Genomic DNA, 14,428 nt, shown 5'->3' on the forward strand with positions numbered 1-14,428 from the left:
AATACACAATCTCCCGCTACCGTCCTTGATCGGACCTACCCTCGCTCTAGTCATTCTCATATTTCTCACATATGTGTAAAAGGCCTTGGGGTTTTCCTTGATCCTACCCGCCAAAGATTGTTCATGCCCTCTCTTAGCTCTCCTAATCCCTTTCTTCAGTTCCCTCCTGGCTATCTTGTATCCCTCCAATGCCCTGTCTGAACCTTGTTTCCTCAGCCTTACATAAGTCACCTTTTTCCTCTTAACAAGACATTCAACCTCTCTTGTCAACCATGGTTCCCTCACTCGACCATCTCTTCCCTGCCTGACAGGGACATACATATCAAGGACACGTAGCATCTGTTCCTTGAACAAGTTCCACATTTCACTTGTGTCCTTCCCTGCCAGCCTATGTTCCCAACTTATGCACTTCAATTCTTGTCTGACAACATCGTATTTACCCTTCCCCCAATTGTAAACCTTGCCCTGTTGCACGTACCTATCCCTCTCCATTACTAAAGTGAAAGTCACAGAATTGTGGTCACTATCTCCAAAATGCTCCCCCACTAACAAATCTATCACTTGCCCTGGTTCATTACCCAGTACTAAATCCAATATTGCCCCTCCTCTGGTTGGACAATCTACATACTGTGTTAGAAAAGCTTCCTGGACACACTGCACAAACACCACCCCATCCAAACTATTTGATCTAAAGAGTTTCCACTCAATATTTGGGAAGTTAAAGTCGCCAATGACTACTACCCTATGACTTCTGCACCTTTCCAAAATCTGTTTCCCAATCTGTTCCTCCACATCTCTGCTACTATTGGGGGGCCTATAGAAAACTCCTAACAAGGTGACTGCTCCTTTCCTATTTCTGACTTCAACCCATACTACCTCAATAGGGTGATACTCCTCAAACTGCCTTTCTGCAGCTGTTATACTATCTCTAATTAATAATGCCACCCCCCCACCTCTTTTACCACCCTCCCTAATCTTATTGAAACATCTATAACCAGGGACCTCCAACAACCATTTCTGCCCCTCTTCTATCCAAGTTTCCGTGATGGCCACCACATCGTAGTCCCAAGTACCGATCCATGCCTTAAGTTCACCCACCTTATTCCTGATGCTTCTTGCGTTGAAGTATACACACTTCAACCCATCTCCGTGCCTGCAAATACTCTCCTTTGTCAATGTTCCCTTCCCCACTGCCTCATTACAAGCTTTGGCGTCCTGAATATCGGCTACCTTAGTTGCTGGACTACAAATCCGGTTCCCATTCCCCTGCCAAATTAGTTTAAACCCTCCCGAAGAGTACTAGCAAACCTCCCTCCCAGGATATTGGTGCCCCTCTGGTTCAGGTGCAACCCGTCCTGCTTGTACAGGTCCCACCTTCCCCAGAATGCGCTCCAATTATCCAAATACCTGAAGCCCTCCCTCCTACACCATTCCTGCAGCCACGTGTTCAACTGCACTCTCTCTCTATTCCTAGCCTCGCTATCACGTGGCACCGGCAACAAACCAGAGATGACAACTCTGTCTGTCCTGGCTTTCAACTTCCAGCCTAACTCCCTAAACTTGTTTATTACCTCCACACCCCTTTTCCTACCTATGTCGTTGGTACCAATGTGCACCACGACTTCTGGCTGCTCCCCCTCCCCCTTAAGGATCCTGAAGACACGATCCGAGACATCCCTGGCCCTGGCACCCGGGAGGCAACATACCTTCCGGGAGTCTCGCTCGCGACCACAGAATCTCCTATCTATTCCCCTAACCATTGAATCTCCTACAACTATTGCTTTTCTATTCTCCCCCCTTCCCTTCTGAGCCCCAGAGCCAGACTCAGTGCCAGAGACCTGGCCGCTAGGGCCTTCCCCCGGTAGGTCATCCCCCCCAACAGCATCCAAAACGGTATACTTGTTTTGAAGGGGAACGGCCACGAGGGATCCCTGCACTGTCGGCCTGTTTGTTTTTTTCCCCCTGACTGTAACCCAGCTATTCTTGTCCTGTACCTTGGGTGTGGTTACCTCCCTGTAACTCTTCTCAATCACCCCCTCTGCCTCCCGGATGATCCGAAGTTCATCCAGCTTCAGCTCCAGTTCCCTAACACGGTCTTTGAGGAGCTGAAGTTGGGTGCACTTCCCGCAGGTATAGTCAGCGGGGACACCAGTTGTATCCCTCACCACCCACATTCTACAGGAGGAGCATGTAACTGGTCTAGCCTCCATCCCCTCTTACCTTACAGAATATAGCTGCTGTGTGGACTAACTAGATCTAACCACCTTATCTACCTATCCTGCTGCCTTCCGCGATTTATGACAAGCACCCCAAGGTTCCCCTGACCCTTTGTATTCCCTAGGTAGGGGCTGGTTTAACACAGTGGGCTAAATAGCTGGCTTGCAATGCAGAACAAGGCCAGCAGCGCGGGTTCAATTGCCGTACCGGCCTCCCCGAACAGGCGCCGGAATGTGGTGACTGGGGGCTTTTCACAGTAACTTCATTGAAGCCTACTCGTGACAATAAGCAATTATTATTATTATCTTACCATTCATTGTGTATTCCCTTGCCTTGTTAGTCCCCTGAAACCCATCACCTCACACTTTTCAATGTTAAATTCCATTTGCCACGGTTCTGTCCATCTGACAGCCCGTCTATATCATCCTGTAATCTAAGGCTTTCCTCCTCACTATTTACCACCCCACCAACTTTCATGTCATCTACAAACTTACTGATCATACCTCCTACTTTCCTGTCTAGATCATTAATATACACAGCAAACAGCAAGGGAGCCAGCACCGATCCCGGCGTTTCCAGTCTCAAACACAACTTTCGACCGTCCCCCTCTGCTTCCTGCCACTAAGCCAATTTTGGATCCAATTTGCCAAATTTCCTTGGATCCCATGGGCTCTTACCTTCTTGATCGATTTCTCATATCAAAAGCCTTACTGAAGTCCATGTAGACTACATCAACTGCAATGCCCTCATCTACACACCTAATCATCCCCTTGAAAAATTCAATCAAATTTGTGAGACAAGGGGTGGGATTTAACGACCACCCTGCCATGTGTTTTCAGTGGGGAGGGGGGGGGAGGGGCCTGCCAGCGGAATCTACCGGTCCCGCCGTTGTCAATGGGATTTCCCTTTGATAGCAACCTTCGCCACCGGGAAACCAGTGTGCCGGCGTGGACAGCTGGCAAATCCTGCCCACGATCTCCCCGTGACAAAGCCATGATGACTATACCTAGCTAATCTTTGCCTCTCCAAGTGGAGAATAGTCCTTCCGAATGTTTTCCAATAATTTCCCCACCTCTGATGTTAGCCTCACTGACCTGTTTTTTCCCTATTCCCTTTTTGAATAATGATACCATATTGGAGTCATAGAATTTATAGCGCAGAAGGAGGCCATTCGGCCAAGATTAAAATGTCTGGAAATGGAAGTTTTGGAAGTGAGCCAAGCCTCCGAGCCTGAGTCCTTAACTAAATACCTGGGACAGGCAGGCCTGCAATACTCCTGGACATTGTTAAAGATTCAGAAGCAAGACATTTCAGGTGCTGGAAATCTGAAATAAGATCAAAAGAATATTGGGAAATCTCAGGCAGCCTCTGTGGAGAGAAACAGGGTGTGAATCAGCAGACTCGCGTTGAAGTCCGATGAACGGCACGATTAGCGGGGTATTTCCGGGCGCCAGCAGCACCGATAAAGACCAGGCTATTCAACAGCACTTTGCCGTTTTTTTTTTGTCCGAAGTGAGGAACTCCTCGTCGACGCCATACTTTAGGTAATTTACTGTACTGGCGAGCTCAGCTCAGGGCATCTTTCTTAAAAAAGGTTGTTTCAACCCCCCCCCCCCCCACCCCCAGGGGTGCCATCACGACTGGTTCACGACTTAGTGAACCAGCACCAAATGGCACCTGTCTGAGGCCTCGCCGGCAAGGCTGGCAAATTGGCTTGTTTAAATATGCCCGCCTGGATCTCGCCCAGCGAGAGCGAGATCCAGATCGTGATGCGCTGTGAGATCCCGTTGAATCTCTTCAATCTCAATGCAGGCCTCTCACGAGATTCAACGGCCTTGTCCCGACACCAAGCTGAGCGCGACGAGGCTGCTGAATCACGCCCAGAGTTAGTGCTTCAGGTCGACAACCTTTCATCAGAGCTCCATCAGAACCGTTGATAATTTACCAACACCTTAACTGAGCCAGGGATTTCTAGCCTTCTCACCACCTTAATGGTCATACTAGCTGGGCGAGCAGTGGAAAGTGTAAAAGTCCTCCGTGTTGGTTAGCATATCTCTCTTTAAACACTGTTGGTCTCTGGGGAATGTAACTTAAGAAAGTTCAGACCCCATCACCGGTCTTTGATAATATAGCTGAGCTGAGCCAGGAAGCCAATTAGGAGATTGGGAGACATGGGGGGGGGAGGGGGAATATGAGGGGTGATGGGGGGTTGTCATACAATGAGGTTTAGTGTCCTCGGGCTGGAAAAGTGGAAAATCATCCAGTATTTCTGGTCTTGACTGCTATCCAGTTACTCTCCCTGGAAATGATGGATGTCATGTGGGATTAGGACATAAGGCCTGATGTGGTAATGCTCTCCAGCACAATTGAATGCACAATGTCCCATTCGCGGGTTAACCTTACAAACTCTGAGTGGGCCCAAACCCGCTGCAAGCATCTTATTTTTGAAATTTAAGCTCTTTTTAAAATCTGCATTGGATCAATGTCTACATGAGCTAAGCACTTAATGAGAATGTTCTGCATAAGCTCGTTCGCTCGGAGGTAAATATTTTTGTACGACTATTTCAATCTGTTTGACGTTTATTAATTCAAGTGTGCCATGGACATATCCAATAGCACCAAAACTGTTTCCTTTAGGTCAATTTAGGGCTTAACAACTGCAGACGAAAACTCTCTCAGGATCCTTCATTATCAAATTCCATTACCAGGCTGCTTGAAGGAGAGGCCACGTTGTTTATATCTTCTGCTTCAATTCTCTCTCCCTTGACAGATCAAAGCAACTTTCTTCCGTTAAGTTTCAGGAAGTGCAATTTCGCCTCAGTCACCAGAAAGCTGAACCTAATAATCCGGGCGGTATCATTTAAATACCGCTCTGCCCTCAGTGTGCAAGCTTTGTGAACACTGTTAGCCGCAGGCCAATCTTTATTGCAATGAGTAATCCATCCCAACATGTACAATTGATGATCGAATTGTGTCATATGTATTACTATGTTATCTTGTGCAACTGTAGCAAGGGCTGCTAGAGATTTACTTAGCCACCCCACCCTTTCAATGATTAGTGGCCAAATTGTTTTATCGCTGGAGAGATACCTGATGCAGTGTGTCAGACACTGACCTCGACAACGCTGAGCATTGTAACCAAGCTGTCAGTGCTTCGCAATACTATAACTGCAATCTTCTATATGCCATATCCTGTGTACATAACGGCAAATATACTTTGTTAAAAAAAACTAATAAAAAACATTTATAAAAGAAAATACTATAACTGCAAGTGCTGTGATGATAGTGTTTGAAGACAAACCCACATGTTTGTGCCAGGAAAGCAGAAGGAATGCACCTCAATATTCCTTCCTTGTTCTCCGGGGATTGCTGATTATGCCAGGATATCAATAAATAGAAACATAGAAAATAGGAGCAGAAGGAGGCCATTCGGCATTTCGAGCCTGCTCTGCCATTCATTATGATCATGGCTGATCATCCAACTCAATAGCCTAATCCTGCCTTCCCCCCCCCATATCCTTTGATGGAAGAGTCATCAACAGTGTTATAAAGCGGCAATAACCTGCTCACTGACGCTCAGTTTGGGTTCAGCCAGTGGCACTCAGCTCCTGGCCTCATTACAGCCTTGGTTCAAACATGGACAAAAAAGCTGAATGCCAGAGGTGAGGTGAGAGTCACTGCCCTTGACCTCAAGGCAGCATTTGACCGAGTATGGCATAGGAGCCATGCTCCATAGCCATATTAGCAAGGAGCCCTAGCTAAACTGGAGTCAATGGGAATCAGGGGGAAAACTCTCCGCTGGTTAGTGTCATATCTTGCACAAAGGAAGATGGTTGTGATAGTTGAAGGTCAATCATCTCAGCTCCAGGACATCACTACAGGAGTTCCTCAGGGGAGTGTCTTAGGCCCAACCATCTTCAGTTGCAATGACCTCCCTTCCATCACAAGGTCAGAAGTGGGGATGTTTGCGGATGACTGCACAATGTTCAGCACCATTCGCGACTCAGATAATGAAGCAGTCCGTGTCCAAATGCAGCAAGACCTGGACAACATCCAGGCTTGGGCTGATAAGTGGCAAGTTACATTCATGCCACACAAATGCCAGGCAATGACCATCTCCTACAAGAGAGGATCCAATCACCGCCCCTTAACATTCAATGGTATTACCATTGCTGATTCCCCCACAATCAACATCCTGCGAGGTTACTTCAGTACAGAAACTGAACTGGACTAGCCATATAAATACTGTGGCTACCAGGGTAGGTCAAAAGGCTAGGAATCCTACGGTGAGTAACTCACCTCTTGACCCCCCAAAGCCTGTCCACCATCTACAAGGCACAAGTCAGGAATGTCATGAATACTCTCCACTTGCCTGGATGAGTGCAGCTCCAACAACACTCAAGAAGCTCGACATCGGGGAAGGGGGGGGGGGTCATTTTGGGTGCGTTTTGGCGGGGTGTTTCTCGATGGCTGCTTAGTACCGAAAATGCACCCCACCTCCTCGCGCTTCTTGCCATTACTGGCTGTCGAGCTGTCTGATTCGCCTGACATGTGCCACAGCTTCTCGCTGCAAACAGGTGATAGCTGCTTTTAAACATTCCCTCAGCACTTACTCCCATTCAAACACACAAGCATGGCAGCACGCAGAGCTGCTCCTCGCTTTGGGGATGCTGACCTGTCCAGGCTTCTCAATGTTGTGGCTAGAGGCAGGGCACCCTGTTCCCCGAGGGGGGTCAGAGGGCCAGCCGCAGGGTCAGCAATGCCGCCTGGGAGGCAGCAGCTGTCAGTGCGGGCAGCTTTACCAGGAGGACCGCCGTCCATTGTCAGAAGACCAACGACCTCCACCGAGCTGCAAGGGTAAGTTACCACCTCTCTCCTGGCATCAGTTCCGCCTGCCGCCCCTCAAAATCCCAACCCCCCCCCCTCCCCCCCCAGATCACTGGCTGACACCTTGCACCCGCCCCATATCTGAACTCCGTGCTTGTTCCTCATAAACCCCTGGCACCCTCCGGCCCAGCCCCTTCATGACCAGGTGTGGTGCCCACACCTGCTATAGACCCCCCACCCTGCCCGACCCTTCAAGCGTGCGGCTCACAAAGCCCCCTCTTTGTTCCCGCAGGACAAGATAGCCACAATAAACAGGAAAGAGCCAAGATAAGAGGTGGAATCCCAGAGATCCGAGTCCTCATCCCGTATGGGGAACGTGTCCTGGAGATCGCGGGGCTAACCAAGGAGAGAGCAGTCAACAACAGCAAGGTTGGCCTGTGCCACAGAGGTGAGGATCCACTGCCCCTTCACCCAGATGACCTGTCCCAAGTGAAAGGTTCATGTCAGATGAAGTGATCCTTCCCTCTCACTGACCACAGTCTCGCAGGATCTCCGCCAGGCCATGCGGAGTTGTTCCCCCACCCACTACCCAAGAGACCATCTCAGAGGAGACCTCCGAGGAGATCACCATCGGGGCAGGAACATCCATAGGAGACAGCAGTCAGAGGTCTGCTGGATCTCAGGACACAGCTGGGTGCCAGTAAAATGCTGAGCCTCTGGACAAGGTTCTCCCGGAGCTGGTGCAGGTGACAGGCCAGAGCCGTGACACATTCAGGAGGGGGTGTCAGGTACATTCCAGTGACTACATAGCGGATTGGAGGAGTCCCAAAGGCTTTGGTTGCAGGAGATGTTGCTGATAATGAGTGGCATGGAGGCCAACACTGCTAAGGTGCTCTGCTGCACTGTAGAAAACCTGGAGCACGATATCCGTGTCTTTAGTAGTGGTGCCCAAGGCATTGCTCAGTCTGTGACGACCATGGCTGAGGGCTTCGACATCATGTCCCAGTTGCTGAGGGACATGTCCCAGACGCAGGTGGACATTGCCAAGGCACTGCAGAATATGGCCCATTCACTGAGGATCATTGCTGAGGGCATGGCCACCATGGTGCAAACAATGAGGAGCCTCCAGGACTGGCAGAGCCAGATGACTTCAAGGCCTCTGGAGCTCACTCCAGCTGTCCCTCCATCCCATGGAGTTCCCCCAGGGCCCTATGGGCACCACCAGAGAGGAGGAAGTGCTGGAGGCCAACCCGGGGCCTTCCACCAAGGAGACGTTGGCGGTCTACAGTTCTTCTGAATCCCCCCCCTCCTGACACTGGCGCATTTCAAGGGCAGTGGGCAGAACAGGTGACATGGAGAGCGCAGCCATTGTGAGACAGACACCTCCATTCCTTTTGATATCTGTAAGGAATTGGAGAAGGAGGGAGACCGACAATCCGTTAGGGCTTCCATCCTGGGAATCCTCAAATCCCACAAACTCCACCCTCCTTATCCTTACCATGACTGTCCCGCCTCCTCTCAGAGTGCCACCGAGTGAGCCAGTTGTGCTGGCAAACCTTGCTCATTGAGGGTTAATGATATTCTCGCCATTTTTGGGCGATATCTGGAGCTCGCCATCGGGTGCGGGCCGGGTGAATTGTAAACTTGTTTGCGCCCTGGATAAATCTCGATTTTGGCCTTTCCTACTATTTCCCCTGCTCGCCCAGACTCGCGCCGGGTGCAACGCGGTATTTGAATCGCACCCACACTGTTTTGCCTCCAACTACTTTCTGGGGTTGAGAATTCCACAGGCTCACCACTCTCTGGGTGAAGAAATTTCTCCTCATCTCTGTCCTGAATGGTCTACCCTGTATCCTGAGACTGTGGGCCCTGGCTCTGGACACACCCACCATCGGGAATGTCCTGCTTCCTTCTGCCCTGTCTAGTCCTGTTAGAACTACGGGGCAAGGTAAGCAGGCCGACCCCAAGCATTGCCTCAGGCAATATTGAACTACACTGCACCATTCTAGCAAACTCAGCCAACTGACCACCCTCCCAATAATAATATAATCTTTATTGTCACAAGTAGGCTTACATTAACACTGCAATGAAGTTACTGTGGAAAACTCCTAGTCGCCACATTCCGGCACCTGTTCGGTGTGGTAAACACCACTGGTTATACACTACGTGTATTACGGTACTGCCATTGTACTACGGTCAATACAGTAAATCCCGGCCTGCTGGCTCCACCCAGCAGGCTCTGTATAAAAGTGTACACTCTCCAGTGCTGCCTCCATTCTGGTTCCAGCTGCAGGAGGCTTAACATCTAGCGCAATAAAGCCTCAATAGTTCACCATTTCGTCTCGTGGTCATTGATGGTGGATCAATTTATTGCGCTAGAATTTTAAAGATGAACGTCTTAATCAAGCCGGATCGCCTGGAGCTGAACGCTCACGCAGCCGACGCCACATCCACCTTCGAGCACTGGCTAGCCTGCTTTGAAGGATATCTCGGAGCATCCACAGAAGTCCTCTCAGACCCACAGAAGCTCCAGATACTCTACTCTCGGGTGAGCCCACAAGTCTTCCCCCTCATTCGGGACGCTCCCACTTATACGGAAGCGATGGCTCTCCTAAAAGGACAATACATCAAGACTGTTAATCAGGTGTTCGCCAGGCACCTCCTGGCCACGAGACGGCAACTCCCGGGGGAGTCTCAGGACAATTTCCTGCGTGCTTTGCGGATACTTGGTAGAAACTGTAATTGCCAGGCGGTGTAGGCAGTCCAACACACGCAACTGCTGATCAGAGACGCCTATGTCACGGGCATTAAATCCAATTACGTCCACTAGCGACTATTAGAAGGGGGTACACTCGACCTTACAGAGGCTGTACAGCTCGCTAACTCTCTAGAAGTGGCCTCCCGCAATCTAGAGTCCTACACCTCCGACTGCGCCGACCCTCATGGCCGTCATGGGCCCCACCATCATCCGACCCGGGTACAACGCAAGCCTGCGCCACGCGGCAGCCAGCTAACTCCGGAGGCCCCAAATGCTATTTTTGTGGCCAGAACAAGCACCCCAGCCAACGCTGCCCAGCACGGAGCGCGACCTGCAACGGGTGTGGCAAGAAGGGCCACTTCGTCTTCGTCTGCCAGGCCCGATCGGTCACTGCCGTTTCCAGGTCCAGCATCGCTACACCCCCCATGTGCGATCGAGGGGCGCCGCAATCTTCGCCGCCGCCTGCCATGTGCGCCCCGTGGGTGCTGCCATCTTCGGCGCCATCTTGGACCGCACCCCAGGACCTCTGCTCGCCTGGCCGTTCGCGGGCCACCGATACCTCCGCCACCGCCGATCAGCCCTCCCACCAACTTCCGCAGCGCGCCTCCATCACCCTCGATCAGTCTCAGCCCCGCAACCTCGCGACCGCTACAACGACTGTACGGATCAACGGGCACGAGACGACCTGCCTCTTTGACTCCGGGAGCACAGAGAGTTTCATCCACCCTGCTACGGTCAGACGCTGCTCCCTCCCGGTCCTCCCCGTCACCCTGAAAATCTCCCTGGCCTCCGGATCCCATTCCGTACAGAACCGGGGGTACTGCGTCGCGGCCCTCTCTGTACAGGGCGTAGAGTACAGTAACTTCAGACTCTACGTCCTCCCCCATCTCTGCGCTGCCCTGTTACCGGGTCTTGATTTCCAGTGCCACCTCCAGAGCCTTACTCTGAAGTTCAGCGGACCGCAGCCCCCCCTCACCGTCTGTGGCCTCATGACCCTTAAGGTCGATCCGCCCTCACTCTTCGCGAACCTCACCCCGGACTGTTAGCCAGTCGCCACGAGGAGCAGACGGTACAGTGCACAGGACAGGACCTTTATCAGGTCGGAAGTCCAACGGCTTCTGCGGGAGGGGGTCATTGAGGCCAGTAACAGCCCCTGGAGAGCTCAATTGGAGGTTGTTAAGACTGGGGAGAAACATCGGATGGTCATCGACTACAGTCAGACGATCAACCGGTACACGCAGCTCGATGCGTACCCCCTTCCCCACATATCTGACATGGTCAACCAGATTGCGCAGTACCGAGTCTTCTCCACAGTTGACTTGAAGACCGCATACCACCAGCTCCCCATCCACCCGGAGGACCACCAATATACTGCCTTCGAAGCAGATGGCCACCTCTCCCATTTCCTTAGGATTCCCTTCGGTGTCACCAATGGGGTCTCAGTCTTCCAGCGAGAGATGGACCAAATTGTTGACCAGTGCGGGTTGTGGGCCACGTTCCCGTATCTGGATAACGTCACCATCTGCGGCCACGACCAGCAGGACCACGCGAATCTCCAGAAATTCCTCCATATCGCTAAACTCCTTAACCTTACCTATAATAAGGAGAAATGCGTTTTCCGCACTACCCGTTTAGCCCTCCTGGAACTCCCCCTCCCCCACTGCCCCAAGGCCCTGAAACGATGCCTGGGCTTCTTCTCATTTAACGCCCAGTGGGTCCCTAATTATGCGGACAAGGCCCATTCCCTCATCAAGTCCACCGTTTCCCCTCTGACGGCTGAGGCCCGCTGGGCCTTCAACCACATCAAGGCAGACATTGCTGAAGCCACGATGCACGCGGTCGACGAGTCCCTCCCCTTTCAGGTGGAGAGCGACGCATCGGACGTTGCTCTGGCCGCCACCCTCAACCAGGCGGGCAGACCCGTGGCTTTCTTCTCCCGCACTCTCCATGCCTCTGAAATTCGGCACTCCTCTGTCGAAAAGGAGGCCCAAGCCATTGTGGAAGCTGTGCGACATTGGCGGCATTACCTGGGCAGCAGGAGATTCACTCTCCTCACTGACCAATAGTCGGTTGCCTTCATGTTTAATAATACACAGCGGGGCAAGATCAAGAACGACAAGATCTTGAAGTGGAGGATCGAACTCTCCACCTATAACTACGAGATCTTGTATTGCCCGGGGAAGCTCAATGAGCCCCCAGATGCCCTATCCCGCGGTACCTGTGCCAGCTCACAAGCAGATCGACTTCGGGCTCTCCACAATGACCTTTGTCACCTGGGGGTCACCCGGTTATTCCACTTTATCAAGGCCCGCAACCTGCCTTACTTCATCGAGGAGGTCAGGACTGTGACCAGGGACTGCCAAGTTTACGCGGAGTGCAAACCGCACTTCTACCGGCCGGACAGGGCGCATCTGGTGAAGGCCTCCCGCCCCTTTGAGCGCCTCAGCATCGCCTCCAGCAGGACGACCAGCTACAACCCCCGGGGAAACGGGCAGGTGGAGAGGGAGAATGCGATGGTCTGGAAGGCCTTCCTACTGGCCCTTCTGTCTGGGTGTCTCCCGGTCCCCCGCTGGCAGGTGGTCCTCCCCGATGTGCTCCACTCCATCCGGTCGCTCCTGTGCACTGCTACCAATGAGACCCCTCACGAACGTGTGTTTGCCTTCCCTAGGAAGTCCACGTCCGGGGTCTCGCTCCCAACCTGACTGACAGTGCCTGGGCCTGTCCTCCTCCGGAAGCCTGCGAGGAGTCACAAATCAGATCCCCTCATCGGAAAAGTCTTCCTCCTCCATGCAAACCCATAGTACGCCTACGTGGCACACCATGACGGGCGGCAGGACACAGTCTCCCACCGGGACCTGGCACCCGCTGGTTCCCCATCCACAATCACCACGACCGCCGACCTGGTACCGTCCCCTCCCCCTCCGGTTGCCACGCCTGCCCCTGCGCCATTTACCCCCCCCCACACCAGCGACTATCACTGCAACCCCCACCCCAGCAGCACCTGTCCCCCCGCCGGATCCACTAGTGGGTGAAGAAGGGGAGGACAACACGCTCCCGGAGTCGCAGGTACCCACATCGGCGTCCACACCACAACCGAGACTGAGGAGATCGCGGCGGAGGGTCAAAGCCCCCGACAGACTCGACCTGTAATGTTGCTTCACCCCCGCTGGACTCTTTTTTAAACAGGGGGTGAATGTGGTAAACACCACTGGTTATACATTACATGTATTACGGTACTGCCACTGTACTACAGTCAATACAGTAAATCCCGGCCTGCTGGCTCCACCCAGCAGGCTCTGTGTATAAAAGTGTGCTCTCTCCTGCGCTGCCTCCAGCTGCAGGGGGCTTAACATCTAGCGCAATAAAGCCTCAAATTGTTCACTATTTCGTCTCGTGGTCATTGATGGTTCATCATTCGGGTACACAGAGGGAGAATTCAGAATGTCCAAATTACCTAACAGCATGTCTTTCAGGATTTATGGGTGGAAACCGGAGCACCAGAGGAAACCCACGCAGACACGGAGAGAACGTGCAGACTCTGCACAGACAGTGACTCAAGCCAGGAATCAAACCCAGGTCCCTGGAGCGGTGAAACAACAGTGCTAACCACGGTGCTACCGTGTAAGCCTCAGTAGAAAACGCTGGTGCTGAATGCGTGCCATTACCTCGTACAGACTCTGCCGTAATTTGGAAAATCTAGGGAAGTTTTTCCAAAACCTGTGCATTGGTTGAGCAAACATGGGGGAACAGGAGGTTGGTGGGGAGGTTGCAGAGATGCAGGGCAGCAGAAAGTGGTCGGAAATGCAGCAGGCATTGCTGGGGATACAGGAGACTTGTGTTAGGTGTTAATCTACACAAACCTGTTGCAAAATACTGGAAACATCTTAATGAGGATGGGGGCTTCCCTGCCTTGTCTTTCCCAATGGTAATGTCCAGTTGTGGTACTCCATGGGCACGCATGTGTCTGTACAAAGCAGATGCTCTTTAACATTGGTGCACCAATCACATTCATAAAGATATAAGTGACAGGAAGATATTGTTTTGGACATTTAGAGTTAGGTTGTCGAGTCTTACCATACGTTTCCTTGTGTATGAGGACAGGTCTCAGTTTAGAGCTGATTTGAATAAATCTTCACTTGCCTTTCTGCCGAGTTGGTATCTATCTAGAACTATCTCTCTGGGAATCTCGGTTGGCCAACGCCGAAATCGGGAAAGGCAATTAGGTGCTCGGGCCGGCGGGAGTAGCGGGAGGTGACCAGGACGTGGGCTGTGGGATCGGGGTGGACGGGCATGGAACACCGTTGCTGCAGCTGGCAAGGCAGTCATGCTGACTGCCCATTGTGAACTTAGTGCCACGGATCGTATGGGTGCCCCCCCCCCCCCCCCGCAGGCCACCTCTCCGAGGTAACCTCTGGCCCCAGCCGACCCAGCAACCAGGGCTCGCTCCAGCGCAACCAGTGTCACCCTGTTGGCCGGGATGTGTGTGTGTGGGGAGCGTGGAGTGCTAATCTACGGCTGCAGCTTGTCAGCCTCTTGGGTGTCAATCCCGACCCCAGCGAATCCGACACCTTTTCCCACTGGAAGCGATCGTGTTCCAGGTGGCGCCGGTGCTAGCCCCTGAATAGT

This window comes from Scyliorhinus torazame, chromosome 11 (assembly GCF_047496885.1).
Source record: "Scyliorhinus torazame isolate Kashiwa2021f chromosome 11, sScyTor2.1, whole genome shotgun sequence".
NCBI classification, from domain to species: Eukaryota; Metazoa; Chordata; class Chondrichthyes; order Carcharhiniformes; family Scyliorhinidae; genus Scyliorhinus; species Scyliorhinus torazame.